At 40.3% G+C, this 15,826-nt stretch overlaps 1 long non-coding RNA gene across 2 annotated transcripts; it reads left to right on the plus strand.

Moving 5' to 3' along the window:
• The first annotated feature begins 5,472 nt into the window (after nucleotides 1-5,472).
• LOC127371156 (uncharacterized) lies at nucleotides 5,473-12,177 on the plus strand. 2 transcript variants are annotated; one of them, XR_007886359.1, is made up of 3 exons: nucleotides 5,479-5,595; nucleotides 9,421-10,512; nucleotides 11,271-12,177. It is a non-coding gene; the product is annotated as an uncharacterized LOC127371156 (long non-coding RNA). The 2 variants fall into 2 exon arrangements; XR_007886360.1 differs by lacking the exon at nucleotides 9,421-10,512 and having other exon boundaries at nucleotides 5,473-5,595.
• Nucleotides 12,178-15,826: the final 3,649 nt, after the last annotated feature.

Here is a 15,826-nt window from a genome sequence, read left to right on the forward strand (position 1 = left end):
TGGGTTTCTGAAGGCTGAGGGTAGCTGATTATTCTTGGTGTACGTCCCTGTGACTGAACCCTTTCTTAACCAGAATCATTTCATTCATTGTTCATATAAAACTATTGATTAGTAGAGCTTTGAGAAAGCCTTGAGAGCTAATTAACTGCACAATGTAATGCTAACCAACGGCAATACTGAAGCTCACATTATATTTTTGAGTCTATATAGTAGTCGTAAGGGTCCATGTGGCCATATGTACACCCTAATTGTACATGTGGGAGTATATTATGGCCTGCAAGCCAAAGGCTGAAACAATGCTGTAATCATTTTGCTCTTTTTAACTGAAAGCAGACTGTCAGGGTGAACATCTTTATTAAAACTGTCCATGATTGTTGCCACAACGTTGTTTCTTTCCCTCTCACTGCGCTCATAGACGTCTGCGGGTGTGATGACTTCCTGCTGCTTCGGTCTCTTCCTGTAAAACTGTCGGTGCTGCTGTGTAAAGCCTGTAACCCCCTGACCTCCAGCTGCTCTGTTTTATATTTAAAAAAAAGAGTTAGAGAAAGAGTCAATGCTGGTTTTCTGACTGAAGAACTGCGTATCTACCTTGCTTAATGGTAGTGGATGGAAACAAGCATCACACGTTCGCATTTTGCCAAATTACTCAAAAGTTGGTTAAAATCTGAGATATTTTTGGATGGAAACACGACTACTTTCTGCATCACTCCTTCATCCCTCCATCCCTAACCCAGTTACACCTTCTCACCCTTTCACCTTCCTTCCTTTTTTTTTATACCTCGATCCTTTTCTTCCTTCCTTCCTCTCTCCTTTTCTCTGTCTTTGTTCCAGTTCTTTCCTTGCTTCCTTCTCTCTCTCTTTCTTTCTTGTCTATCCCCCGTATCTCTTATCCAGTGAAGTGTCTCGGCTTGCAGCAGCTGTTACGTGTGCACGCTGCCTGTCAATGTGTGCATGTGTGTGTGTGTGTGTGTGTGTGTGTGTGTGTGAGTGCACACTGAAATATGATCTTGCGGCCGGGAGAAACGGTTTAAAAACCCTCACGTGTATCAGTGCTGTGTCACAGGAACTGCCATAAAAGGCAGCAAGAAGACCAGGCATCCGTTAAGGCGTGTGAGTGAGTGTGTGTGTGTGTGTGTGTGTGTGTGTGTGTGTGTGTGTGCGTGTGTGGGTGTGTCATGTACTCACTGTTCCTCCAGGATCTAAAATGTATTCGTTACAAATTCCAGTGTCATCTTTATTCAATAAAATCAACATTCCTATCAGCCTGTGTTTATTATGTTAATAGGTTTTCTTTCAAAGTTCTTTCTGAAAAGCTGAAACATGATGCAGGGGTTTTCATATGTGGCCACACAAGAACTAGGGGTGTATTACATGAAATCCATGACATGTTTTACCTTGCTTTTGTGGTCACAGGTACATTAAGAGGAGAAGATAACATTTTTGTTATTTGTTTTGGTAGCTGAGAAACCAGAGCTGTAGACTTTGGGTCGGTTGTGCAAGGCGAGTGAGTTCTGTTTGTCAACCGATGTACTCTGCTGAATAGATTAAAATCTGTAAAAGAGCTTCGATGCATCCGATGCATTATTCACTGGATGAGCCTGATGTGTCACGTCAACGCATCTTCAAGCAGTCTGGTCTTCAGCAGCCAAAACAGTGGCTCCCTGTCTGAGACACTTGACCTTTAAGGGCTGGTCCCGGTGGGCCCGGAAGCAAAGAAACTTCCTGTTCCACTGGGCATTGTCTCCCTAGAATCCCGAGCTGTATTCAAATGGTTGAAGTGTGCAACTTCACCACTAGATGCCACTAAATCCTACACACTAGTCCTTTAAAAGCAGCATAATCTGCTGGCTGTAACAGAAAGACTGTCCCATAGTTTACCACTGTCGTCACCCCTGCCTCCCACTGAAGCTGTAACTGCAGCCTCCTAGCCGTCTCACCCAGCTGAGGAAACTCTGACTCCCATTTCCAGTGAAAAGAGCAGACGGAGAGAAACTGACATCGCTGCTGGGTGAGCATCTGCAGAACATCCCCATGCCTAGTTTAAAAAGGGTTCTTGCATCCACAAAAATCCATAAATGTATGTTATATTCAGCCCTTGAAGCACCACGTTGAGCAACAGGGAGGAACATGGCATGGTTGAAAGAACCCAAAGAAAGTCATATAATGAGCTGAACATCTTGTTATACTCCTAAAAAGTGTTTATGTTGTGTTCAACGACTACACCTTCCTGAAAATGTGTCTACATGTGGAACGCTGCAGTGAGTGTTTATTGGTGGACGTGAATACTTGTGTGAGGCATTTAAGGACTTCAATAGCCCACGTGACAAATTCAATAAAGTTTTTCGTGTTTCAGTCCACCAGGTCAAAGCCGAACAAAGGTGAACTTTGACCTGCAAATTTGCATGGCCGACCAATCGAGACGGATTGACGGATAGGATTACATCCCAATTTGTACAATATGACTCAACCAGAATACAAGCTGGCTCTGGTCAATACTCATTTATTACCTGCTAGACACAACAGGTCTCACATAGGATTTGACCATTATTTGCTTTTATTGTTTTAATGTCACAATGTCATAATTATACTTTATACTTTAATGTGATTTAAGGGGAGCACAGAATGAATGTGACTGGATGTTTCTAGTCATCAGGGAGACACAGCCAGTGATTGTAAGGTATGAATGAAACAGCTGATGCTAATCAGCTAATGCATCCCTAACATTAACTAACATGAAACAGAACTTGTAATGACAATAAACTACTTTGAATCAAAGCTCTGCCATAAAAGGGTGCCATAAAACCGAACAATCTGTTTATTGTCTTATACTGAATATCTTTTTAAGTTATGAACACATATCTCTTAATTAGACTGCCCTCCCGACAGTGCCCCAACCTTAATGAAGTATTCATTTGAACACAAACCACTAAGAACTTATTTGAACCCAATTTATGATCTTTTTTCTTCAATCTAACCAAATGTTTTTCATCAAACCTCAGTTGAAAGGAAATGCAGTGACTGCCTGTGTAACATTTATATAAAACCTTTAGAGTAGCATTAAAAGAGATCCCTAAGCCCTCTGAACATTATAATAACTATGATTATAATAACTTTTCAAAAGTTGAAAAATCATCTGATGATACAAATCCAGTTGGTCCTGCATGAAACATTCTTCGTCTAAATATGGGCAAATACACTTTCTAAGTCTCTGTGACGATAAATTAACTATAGACTGCCAACAAATGGACTTATAGTCACACTTGTAAACCTAACCCTTGTCCCTCTAATTTGCAAGCCCTTTTCCCCTTCTAGTGTAAATAGTCATAACTTTAAAAGCTCTGGTTATTGATTGATTGATTGATTGATTGATAGCTGTGTGTGCTGAAGGCTGAAACATGCACACTACAGTTCTTCACTGCACTGCTGAGTATGAAGTTGAGCAATGTTTCAGATGATGAATCAAAGGCATTCCTCACTTGAAAGCACCAATAAAGCTGTACAGTAAAGCCTGAGCAGATTAACAGAGTGTGTACACCCAACATGCAGGTTCCTGCCTGTTATAGAGATGTAAAAAAAAAAAAGACAGGGGAGAATTTCTGTGCAAACTGTACGTGTGACAGAAAAACTGAGAGAAAGAAAGGTGAAGTGGAAAGATACAGTGACAGGAGAAAAGGAAAACGGTTGAGGAAGAAGGAGAGCGGAGTATGAGGGTATGCACGTGAAAGAAAGAGAGTGAGATATCATCAGAATGTGTGTCATTTAATGCTTGAGTAACAATGTATAATTGTGTGTGTGAGTGTGTGTGTGTGTGTGTGTGTGTGTGAGAGAGAGAGAGAGAGAGTAACACTATCATTTGGGTTGTGAAATTGATTCTTGCTCCCAGAGGATCGTGGGATACGTCCACGCCCCTGTGCTCCATTCTTGACTGACACCTTTAAAACTGATACACTCCCCCGAGGAGTTTATACCTGCTCCCACCAAGCTCCAAATCATAAACACACACATGATTCATCCCTGCGTCATACTGAACTCCCTACAGCCACAGATACAAAAAGACCACAACATTATGCATCTATTTCCACACAGCTATATATCTGTGTAACTGACATGTAATCCTTGCACAAACACATCTTTGCTGATGGGTGTAATGTTGTATTTTACTTTTTAGCAGGAAAAATATTCAGATGTTCATAATAATCAATAAACGCATGTAAATGTAAAGTATATCTTAAATTTGAATGCTGAATGCTGCTGTGAGCAACCGGTAGTCAATAAACAACTCCGCCAGAAAAAACAACTTCTGTCTGACTAATACTGTAAATGAAGAACTAGTAAAATATCAGAAGGACTAGTCAAATGTTGGACAGACTAATCAAATGTGTTAGGGATTAATTAACAGTACAAAAGACTAAATGTCTGAGGAACTAGTCAGCGTAAAAAGGACAAGTGAAATTAGTCAGATTAGGGATCAGTCATAACCACAGAGACTAACCACAGAGGGATTTCTGCCATTTTAATTGCTGAAGATTTTCTGTGACAATACACATGAGCTGACTGAGGGACACATTGCTAGAAACTTGTCACTCGTTCTTTTCTTATGGTACGGCACGCCTGGCGCCTGGCTCGTCAGTGTCACACTTGGCCCAGACAACCCATCAAGTCACATAAGAGGCATGATTTTACCACTTCACCACTACCTTTCTATTTTGATGCCATTTACTATGCCTAATAAATAGGTTACTTAACTTGCTAGTTCGCTAGCTGTTTGACTGTGAGAGAGCTAAGGATCAGGGGTGCAGTGGGGGGTAAACCCAAGTAACCTCAGTTAATATCCAACGCTTGATGTCTGCTTCAATGCACTTTATCGTATTTTTAATGCCCGGTTGCTCCACAGGTGCACCGGCAGTTTATTCGCTCTTTGCCTGTAAACAGTTAAAATGGTAAATGGACTGTACTTATATTGCACCTTTCAGGTCTTCTGACAAATCAAAGTGCTTTACACTAAATGTCACATTCACACACTCACACGCACGATGGCGAAAGCTCATCACAAACAAAAACTAATTCATTCACACACATTCACACACTGATGACACAGCATCAGGAGCAATTAGCGATGCGTCTCTATGTGATCGGCCTCTAAAACAACTTCCAGGGAAAAAAAGTCTCATTACAGTTCATATTTCTAACTAGGTTGATTTGTTAAGAGTTCTCTGAACTCGGTTATTTTATGCAGAAAAGGTCAGTAATTGGTGAAATTTGCAAGCATTTTTTTTTTTTCTCTCTCTCTCTCTCTCTCTCTCTCTCTCTCTCTCTTTCTCAAGCTCCCCCCCCATCCCACACACACACTTTGAATGCCAGAGGAGCTGACAGTGTGAATCACTCCTCCTTTGAAATACTTTCCCATGCTGAACAATCACAGAGGGCAGGACACTATTTACAGAGCCCGGTCTACGTACCAAAGAAGTATAACTCTGTCAGTGATAAAACACACACACACACACACACACACACACACACACACACACATACACATACACACACTAACCTGAAAGGAAGGACAGACTGAGGGATCTCGATCATAAGTTTGATAAAGTAAGAATCTGTTTCCTTCATTTTCATATTGCTCCCTTTGAAAAACGTTCAGCCAAATACATCTGATGAACTGGAACGTGTGTGTGGGAGAGAGACACTGATGCAACAGTTGATTAAGAGAGAGAGAGAGAGAGAGAGAGAGAGAGAGAGTTTTTCATATTAAAGGATTCTGTTAAGCAACAGCAGCAAACTGCACCTACAAGTTTGCTCTGTAAACAAAAAGTCCCTTTTTTTCTCTTCTAAAGCTGATCTCTGACAGTCGCTGCTGCAGTTCACTGATGACAACTGATTCTAATTTCATTAGTCAGCAACTCTTTGAAGCTCAATTATACCGACATTTCTTAGAAGCCAGTGGAGCCATGACTTATGACTGAGAGGATGATTTGATCTGGTCATAAATTACTGGACCTCACAGCTCTGAGAAAGCATCATTACTGGGTTCAGCTGTTACACATTACAGCCACTGGTAAAACAACATATATTCAAAATCTGACAAAGACTGAGACAACAAAAAATTAACACTGTGCACACAAAAGTATAAAAATGCAAAAGTAAAACTTTATTAAATGTCATTTAACAATAACGACACAGCTCATGGTAGATTATTAACTGATCATCTCAGACACAGGTCACCAAACTGTCTGCACTAAAAAAGAAGAAGTTGAGAAATCACAAAATTTTAAGGTTTCTTACTTTAATAAAGTTTTTCATTTTGACTGTGAAACTCAGATTTTTTATTTTATTTTAAATACAACTTCTGTCAACACTGTTGTTCAGATAACTTTCTATAACTTCCTTTGTTAAAATGTGTCAAAGAAATACGCACACTAAAGATTTAACTTCAAGTTGTTTCCTTTTGTTGTTTATATGAGGCACCACAGGTGGAATTATGTCTGTTTTAGTTGGGTTTGTAGATTTGGGGATTTTAGTTTGCTTCTATAATACATTTTGTAAGATACACTGTTGATTTAGATTATTTTCACATTGGGTTTCAAGTAGGGACGTCAGCCTGGCTGTGAACATGTGCCTCAACATGTCCACATAATGTTGTAGTTTTTGATATTATATGAAAAATCAGCAATAGGGAGAGCAAATATAAGGGAAACATGACCAAAATTGTCTTGTGTGATGTATAAAACAAATAATGCATCAATATAACTGTTCTGTGCCACTGTGCAACTCAACAACTTGTAACAGCCTAAATATTTTACTGACATATCAACCCAGTCTCATGAATGCAAATGTGACTACATCAGTTAGACACTTGCTATTGTACAATTGTCTTCTATGCAGACTCTGCCAATGAAATGTTTTAAATTAAAGATGGTAAAGGTTGGAATCATGGTGCCAATACTAATCCTAAAAGGCAGAATTTGTAATGCAGCCCGAGAGGCTGAACCCAGGGCACAAACACAGGTCCCTTTACACTTGTCATTGTTTTTGTTTCAATAATTTGACATATTTTTTCAGAGACAGGAAATTTGTGTGTGTGTCTGTGTGTCTGTGGAAGGTGTTATTGATCTGAGCTATGATAAAGTCAGCTGGTGAACCAAGAACTGACTAAAAACCAAAACAAAACTTCCTGGTCACGAACACACGCAAGGTAATGAAGATAAAGTTTTGGCTTCAGTACAGAGCAGGTTCCGGTTTCTTAACTCTTCATCAACACACACACACACACACACACACACACACACACACACACACACACACACACACACACACACACACACACACACACACACACACACACACACACACACACACACACCTACCTTTGATCTGTGTGTCAGGTAACATGTACAGATGAAAATGTGCCAAACCAAACACACCCACACACTGATTCCCATGGGATTCTACCTTTCAATGTGTGTGTGTGTGTGTGCGTGTGTGTGTGCAGGTTTGAGTTGCGGTTAGGGTGTGTGTCTATATAGCTCTAAGTAGTGTAGGTGTGAAAAAGAAAGTGATGTATACAGCACCTTTTATAAAAACCTTTGTTAAAAAACAGCCTTTGTAAGTTGTAACTAATGTTTTCTTAATGGTATAAGTAAACAATTCGCTGATTAATATGAATAATTAATTGTGAGTTGCCACAGATTTTCCCTCCTCTTTAATCCAGTGTTTGACCTTCTTCATGCCAAATTGCGCTTTAACAAAAGATTGCATGACTAAATGTATGTAAAGGGTCACCCACAGAGGATTATCACCTGACTCTGCAGTCCCCCTCTGCTCTACAGAGCTGGATTTACTTTCCTCAGGTGGACACAAACATGGCACCGAATGAATGCTACTGTGCACATAAGCACTTAAAAGGTATATAAGTATGCCAGTGTGGCTTGAGATACTTGCAAAGTTATATGTCCGGGATTAGACAACCCTGATTTACTAACATTTAGAACTGCAGACTTTATTATTAGAGAGTGTAAAATCCAGGGTGCGAACTACGGCGGAGCCAGGGGGGTCTCAGCCCCCCTTAATGAGACATGAGCTCCCCTGAAAACATGATTTGTGAAATTTGGGGGGGTCTCTAAAATATTGCCAAAATGCTGTTTTTTCCCATGCATTTCCTTTTTGTTTTGTTTTTTGTTTTTTTGTATTATCATAATCATGGATCATGTGTAAAATTAGGCTATTTTTAATGTATGATTTGCGCATTACGCATCACTATTTCACTTTAATAAAGATACTGGCCTGCATGCAATTCTTGTCCTCACCATTGAAGCATGGGGGCGCTATGTCTTAAACGTCACTTTAAATCAGACATCGGAAACGAAAAAAAAGACTCGCTCTGGACCATTTGCGCTTGAGCCGCTGGACCGGCTCATTTTCGGTGCTGAATTGTATTTACAGCCATGTTTTGCAGTCATCATGTATAAAAGGATGGATGTGATATGTGCTTATATGTGCCGACATAAGGCAAGTAGGTGTACAGGCTTGTAATAATGGATGTGTTTTGAGTAAGTCCTCGCTCTGAGGCACAGGCAAGCAAAGCATCAATGCTGATTCATACATTATACTGAAAAAAGTCCAGCGTTCCAAACTCAACAGTCTGGTAATGAAGTTTACTGTAACTCCTCCCAGTCAGTCCATGGACAGCATGATTACATCCACAGTATTGCCTCAGACAGTAAATATACTGTACAGCTGAAGGGGCCTTATGGGTAAATGTCAGGCAGATAATACCTACCTGTATAAACAGTGGGAGTGCCTTCATTCCCTTTCACCTGACTTGACAGATGAGTGAAGTCAGTAAAGAGACATGGCTTAAAGAAAAACATCTTTCTGAGGACTTTTTTACTGAGTTAATCTGTATATACACAGGGAAGGTTTGCAGATAAAGCATGTAGTTCTGTGCTGCTTCTCCCTCCCTCCTCCCTGCCTTACATCACACAGTTTACTCCTGTATAGAATAAACAGTATGCTTTATGTGCTACTTAGCATCAGACACCCAACTAGAGGTAACCCTTTATAACAGAGGGATTTTGCAGCTTTCCACAGTAGCCCTTTTTGTCAGATTTGGAGGGCTCCTCAACCCCAACCCAGATAAAACGCATAATCTCAGAAGCTCTGAGTCTGCCTGGGGTTTCCTCTGAGTTCAATGTATACTAAATCCTCTTCTAAAAACAGGAACATTCGGTTGTAACCTAGAAATCTGATGACAATCGAGATAGTAATACAGCAAAAACATATACTTAGCTAAGATTACGTGGAAAAAAAAACATTCAAATCCGACCTTAAAATAGTAAAAAATAAATCAAATATAAAACAAAAATGATATGCTAGGATCTGAAATAAGACTTAAATTCTTGTGCTTCTTCCCTAAAGGTGAGAACCTTCACTGGGAGGTGTCGTGATCCGATGCAGAGCTGCTGACTCTGTATCTAAGGCTGAGCCCAGACAACCTGCCAAATAATCACATTTTGGTCTTTTGTCTCCGTTATCTCATTCTTTCAGCGACTATCCAGACCAAGAGTGAGAGGTGGAGCTTCGATCCACTGGACCTAATAGATTCAACCTAATGGAAAAATGACCCTAACTCCCACTTGATTTATTAGCTCAGTGTTCAGTTTCCTAATGACTTTATGGTCTCAATTGTTTGTTTCAAGTCTTCCATACAGCATGATGTTCATTTTGTAAATTATGGTACAATTTAGAGTAGAATGTACGTAATAAAACAGGGTATGTTTTAGGGTGTGGCTACCTTGTGATTGACAGTCTCGGTGAGTCCGTCCAGCTCAACAACATATTTTAGTGTACTGTTTATTTCTAACAAGTTTTATCATTCATCCTCATCAATCATCAAACATTGTTTACTGCTGTGGACAAGTTGAAACCAAAGCCAGTAAGTGCACCTCAACAGCAGTACATCACCGGTTACTGGTTGCAAAGACCCAACATGGTGACTCAATTATTTAAGAAGGAGTAATATGCAGACTCTTTTATTGTTGCTAATTTTCAAATCCAGGTTGTGATAGCAAAATCATTATGTGCATGTTAGCAAGATGACATAGCATTTAGCTCGCCTAAGTTGTGGCTAAGAACATCCTCACAGAGCTCCTATATGTAGACAACAACAACAACAACAGTGCTGATGGCCACACAAATCACTTGACACTTGAGTCAGGAAGACATGAAGACATCATTAACAAAATAAAACCTACAAATAGGCTGCATTATGCTTCCACTTAGATACCCAGAGATACTAGTGGTATGAAAACAGTAACATGTTTCCTGCTGTTTCTTTGTCATGATATTTCCTAGAAGTGCGGCATCAACTTTGTGAACTTTAACAAGAAGTTTCCTTTAAGCTCACTGTCTTGTGGCGGTGCAAAACATCACAGATCACACTGGAAAGACACAGCTGATGTCACTGTGCACGCATGTGCTCGTGTGTCGGACCACAGACCACAAAAACAGGTACTCTGTTGCCATGGGTACCACAACTTCCTGTCAAAGTCAGGCAACAAGAAACAAACACGCCTTGAAATCTTACAGAAAGAGAGCATGGCTTTAAAGTGGTTCAGTCTTTCTGCAGTCAGCATCATCTAAGAAAGAGAGAAAGAAAGAAAGAAAGAAAGAAAGAAAGAAGGCGGACAGGGAAGGTGAGAAAAACTGTGGACAGGGTGAGAGAGCGGGAGCAAGGAACAAAGAAAGTGAAAGGGGGGGAGAGCAAGAGCGAGATGAAAGAGAGGCGTGAAGAAAGAAGTGAGGCCTTACAGTGAAAAAAAGAAAAAAAAGAAAGGAAAAAAGCTGCTTGAGGAATTCCATTCAGCCACTTCTAAGAAGGCGTGGGAATTTCTTGGAAAATCCTCCTCTGGGGACAGCAGAAGGAGAGGAAACCATCAGAGAAGGAATGAGCTTAGAGTCATTTCACCCATATCGCAAAAAAACATTTTCCCACTTCTTCTTCCTCTTCCCTCTTAGGTATGAGTTTTAGATTTATTCTACATGCTTTAGTTTAAAGATACCCAACAGTGGGACGGCTAAAAAAAGATAAGAATGGGATTTCATTTAAAAAACACTGAAAAGCAACATGTGTTTTCAGAAACATTGCCGTGGTTACGATCAATAAACTGTTCGCAGTTTTGGGAGCTATTTATGTTCAACTAGACGTATGCACTCAGACTCAAAAGTAATCTGCTCCCATTTATGTCTTTTCTAAACTGCACCTCCAGTCATCAGTCCGTCAGGCTCCTGAAGTTCGACACCACCCTCATTGGGCTCATCTCAGGTGAAGATGAGTCCGCCTACAGGTGGGAGATTGACCATGTGGTGACCTGGTGTAGCCAGAACAATCTGGAGCTTAATGCTCTTAAGATGCAAGAAGTGTAGATGGCTGTGGACTTCAGGAAGAACCCAGCCCCACCCACCCCCATCATCCTGTGTGACTCCCCAGTCGACTCCACTTCCTGGGTACCATAATAACCCAGGACCTCAAGTGAACCTCACCAAAAAAAGCACAACAGAGGATGTACTTCCTGTGGCAGCTGAAGAGGTTCAACCTGCCAAAAACGATGATGGTACACCGCCATCATCGAGTTCATCCTCACCTCCTCCATCACTGTCTGGTACGCTGCTGCCACTGCCAAGGACAAGGGCAGACTGCAGCTGATCATTCGCTCCACTGAGAAGGTGGTCGGCTGCAATCTGCCATCTCTCCAGGATCTGTACGCCTCCAGGACCCGGAGGCGTGCAGGTAAGACTGTGGCTGACCCCTCCCACCCCGGACACAACCTCTTTTAGTCACTTCCCTCTGGCAGGAGGCTGCGGTCCATCAGGTCCAAAACATCCTGCCACAAGAACAGTTTCTTCCCATCTGCAGCTGGCCTCATTAACTAATTGGAAGGTCGTTGATTCGATCTCCGGCTCCTCCTCCTTTGACTTTATCTTTGCACATTTCTGTACAGCTCTTCACTTGTTTATATTCTCTTTTTATATTTGTATATACTGGCTCCTTTTATTGCCTCTGTTTTTATCTTTGTTTATATTTTTCTATGTGTAATTGTTATGCACCAACTTACCAAGGCAAATTCCTTGTATGTGAAAACCCACTTGGCAATAAACCTGATTCTGAACATAGAACATATCAGATGTTTTCTACAGAAAATGTAAAAACATACTGACTTTGTCTCTTGATGCAGTTAAAACTAAAAAGCCCTCACAGGGGACATCAGTCAAAGCAAAAATGTACAATTTTTAAATCTGCATCTGGATCTGCAACATGAATGAGCCCCAGCTGAGCTTTAAGATTTCCTGTGGAGGTTTTTTTGGAGTACATTTGAAAGCACCATGGAGCAATGTTTTTTATGAGATTGTCCTGTTTCACAAGAAGAAAACTCAAAAAATCGTCTCTGCAAGTATTTTACGAAGAAGCTAATCCATTAAACATCAGCTTTCACTCGTATCACACGATCTTCATCAGTTTGTTATCGGGGATGTAGTAAATGTTTAATGTTTTATTTTTAGACCACTCTGAGGGCTTTTCAGTGATATTTGCTGAGAAGATGAGATTGAATGTTCATTCTTGACCTTGGAAACAGCAGACGAACAAACAATCTCAGCACAGAGTCCATTTAGAAGCTGTTCTGAAGCTTTCTATCATATCACATGATTACCTACAGTTTACTTTGAATCATAACTGTTTCTTTACGAAATAGACTTCACAGGACCCCTTTAGGTAACGCTAAGGCTTGCAAAGTTCGAAGTCCATATTTGGCACTGTAAAAAGCTAAAGATGGCCACCGTGGAGAGAATAAACCTTTGATTTAAGGGACAACATGGCGCTTCCTCACAACAAAGTTCTCGTTTTCCCTCCAGGTTTTATTTCAGCATATTTACACAAGCAAACTGATGACGTAGTAACATTAAGAACAAAATTAGTTCTGACTCTCGCATCCGTTTTAAAGATCTGCTTTATCTCAATTTAACTGGCAACTTCATCATCTGACAGATACAATATTATCAGCTACTGAAGACCACCAACATTCAAAGAACAGCTCAACTTCTGTGTTTCCCAGAGGTGTTGCATTACTGCAGGAGGTTCTCAAAATTAAGGGTCAGGACCCACAAATGTGTCACAGGTGCCCCACCCCCTACCCAGCTCGGGCCCCCAGCACCCTTCACACAGGCTTGAAATAATGAGCTGAGGGTCTCAGGGTGAGAGGGAAATATTTCAAATCTTATATCCACAGCGTGAAAAATTACCCCGTCTCCTTCAACTGGGGAACACACACTCCACGCTCAGCTGCCTGAGTGTTACCAAAATAACACAAAGGGATGGCTGAGGGTGGGGAAAAGAAAGAAAAAAGAAAGAGAAGAAAAGACAGAGAGGATGTGTGGTTTTGATCTGATAGCAAAATGTTCTTGATATAGGGTGGAGCTTCCTCAAAAACAGGAAATCAGAAATACCACAATATGTAAGATTACACATTTTCAGTCACATAGAACATCCAAAATAAAAGGAAAACTGTATGATATTTCATAATACAGATACACTGAGTTAGATCCTACACTGGACTATAAATCAGCTGATTAACCCTTGTATTATGTTAAGGGTCAATTTGACCCATTTCAGTTTTTGTGTTGATCAAAGTACTGGTTATCCTTTCTTTTTCTTGCTGAAATTTGGTGACTTTTCCTCATCTAGGGTCATGAACTGGTGTGTAAAATCTGGACACTTTGATGTGTAGTGGAATGTCTGTGCAGAGTTGGTATACAAAGATGATGTTGCGGGTCATTTTGACCCGGACGCTTTAATGTGGGTAAATAGCTGTTCAGATCCAAAATATACATGTCTCTTTGATGTACTTTTTACTTTGATGTACAATTGTTTGTATTTTGATTGCCTCTGAGACCCAGAGCCAGGTGTGTGAAGAGAGGGAACTTTCTCACACTTGTCCTTGTCACTGTTCTCATGTCATCTCTTTGACAAACTCACCAAAAATGAGCTCCAGAAGGATGACAACTGAGGAGGCTTTATCACAGATTTTTAACTGGGATAGTGATGTAGAGGAAGAGATTTCAGAAACAGAGGATTTTTCAGAGACAGAGGACAATGTTATTGCTGATCCAGATTGTCAATTTTCCTACGATGAGGAGGATTCAGAGGACGAGTCTGCCGTTGTTCCTCCAACAGATGAAAACCAAGGAATGCAGCAATCATCATCCACAGAGGGGACATGGGCATCTAAGGACGGTAATATAAAATGGTCCAAAAATCACCACACCCAAGCCGAGGCAGACTATCATCTTCCAATGTGATCAAAATGACTCCCGGTCCTACAAGATTTGCTGTCACACGAGTTGATGAGATTCAATCAGCATTTCAGCTCTTCAAATCCCCTCATATCTTAGCCCTTGTGCTTTCTTTGGTCAAGGAAGGAGGAAGGGAGGAAGGAAGGAAGGTAGGAAGGTAAGAAGGGAGAAAGGAAGGAAGGAAGGAAGAGAGAAAAGAAGGGAATAGAGGAGGATGAACAGAGAGAAGGAAAACAGGATGAGAAGAAGGAAGGAGAGAGCATGGCAGGAGGAAAGAAGGAGGGAAGAATTGTCATTTTGACCCGAGAGGAGGACAAGAGGATTAGACTAAATATTTCTTAAATATGGTGTTGGAATTAAAATGTATTGTATGTCACTTTTCTAAATGTTTATATAACCTAAAATAAAGTTGTTATTGGTTTAACCTGTTTTCTTGACTGTTTTGAGTGCATTTACACAGTACGGGTCAAAATGACCCGCAACATAATCAATGTCATTTTTTTCAACATAATACAAGGGTTAATGTGCACTGTAGTAGTCAGAAAACCTCTACTGTGGAGAGTAAAGTCACGTCAAAGTCACAAGTCGTGTAGCGTGGTTTCATTAGACAACCATAGCACACAATTCAATTCAATTCTATTCTATTCAAAGAGGTTTTATTGGTACAAAAGCAAGTGTAAAATATATGTATATACAGATTAGTAAGAATAGAAATAAATAATATACACTGTACTTCTTCCAAATTATGTTTATATATAATCTGCAACAGCAAATATCTTTTGAGAGAAACATAATGCTGATCCATTTATGTTTCCATTACCATTAATTAACAGACCTGTTAGATGTTGATACTGAATGTATCATTAAAATGTTCACTGAAAACTTTTATTTGGTGTCTTGCAATTACTATCCACTCGTAGTGACTACAGCTTTACATTTATCAGACTTTACATTAACTTTTCAACCAAAAAGATCTTTTTAACCAAAGTTCTTTTATTACCTAAACCTAAACAAAATCACATTCTTTCCCTGAACCAGTGGTAGTAAACCTGTGGCTCTGGAGCAACATGCAGCTCTTTAGCCCCTCTGTAGTCGCTCACTGTGGCTTCAACAAAACATTTTCGTTTTCATTTCACATTCTCCAATTGCACAAATGTGTCGCCATATAAACACCAAATAAAAAACATTTCTGTAACTAAAGTGTTACATACGTTTCAGTGATCTGCATTATATTACGGCTCCAGACAGATTTAGTTTCTCTTTTTTGGCCAAAAATGTCTCTTTTGAGAGTAAAGGTTGCTGCTCTCAGCCCTAAACCTAACCAAAGTGCTTCTGTTGCAGGACTCTGGGAGCAGATTCTGGACTGTGGTGTGGAAGTTCTGCACTTTGAACCTAGTCATCTACCCCAATCATCTCCTTGTGCCTCCATCACGTTACATGTTACAATGTAGTGTTTCTGTCTCTGACTCCAAGCAGG

This window comes from Dicentrarchus labrax, unplaced genomic scaffold (assembly GCF_905237075.1).
Source record: "Dicentrarchus labrax unplaced genomic scaffold, dlabrax2021, whole genome shotgun sequence".
NCBI classification, from domain to species: domain Eukaryota; kingdom Metazoa; phylum Chordata; class Actinopteri; family Moronidae; genus Dicentrarchus; species Dicentrarchus labrax.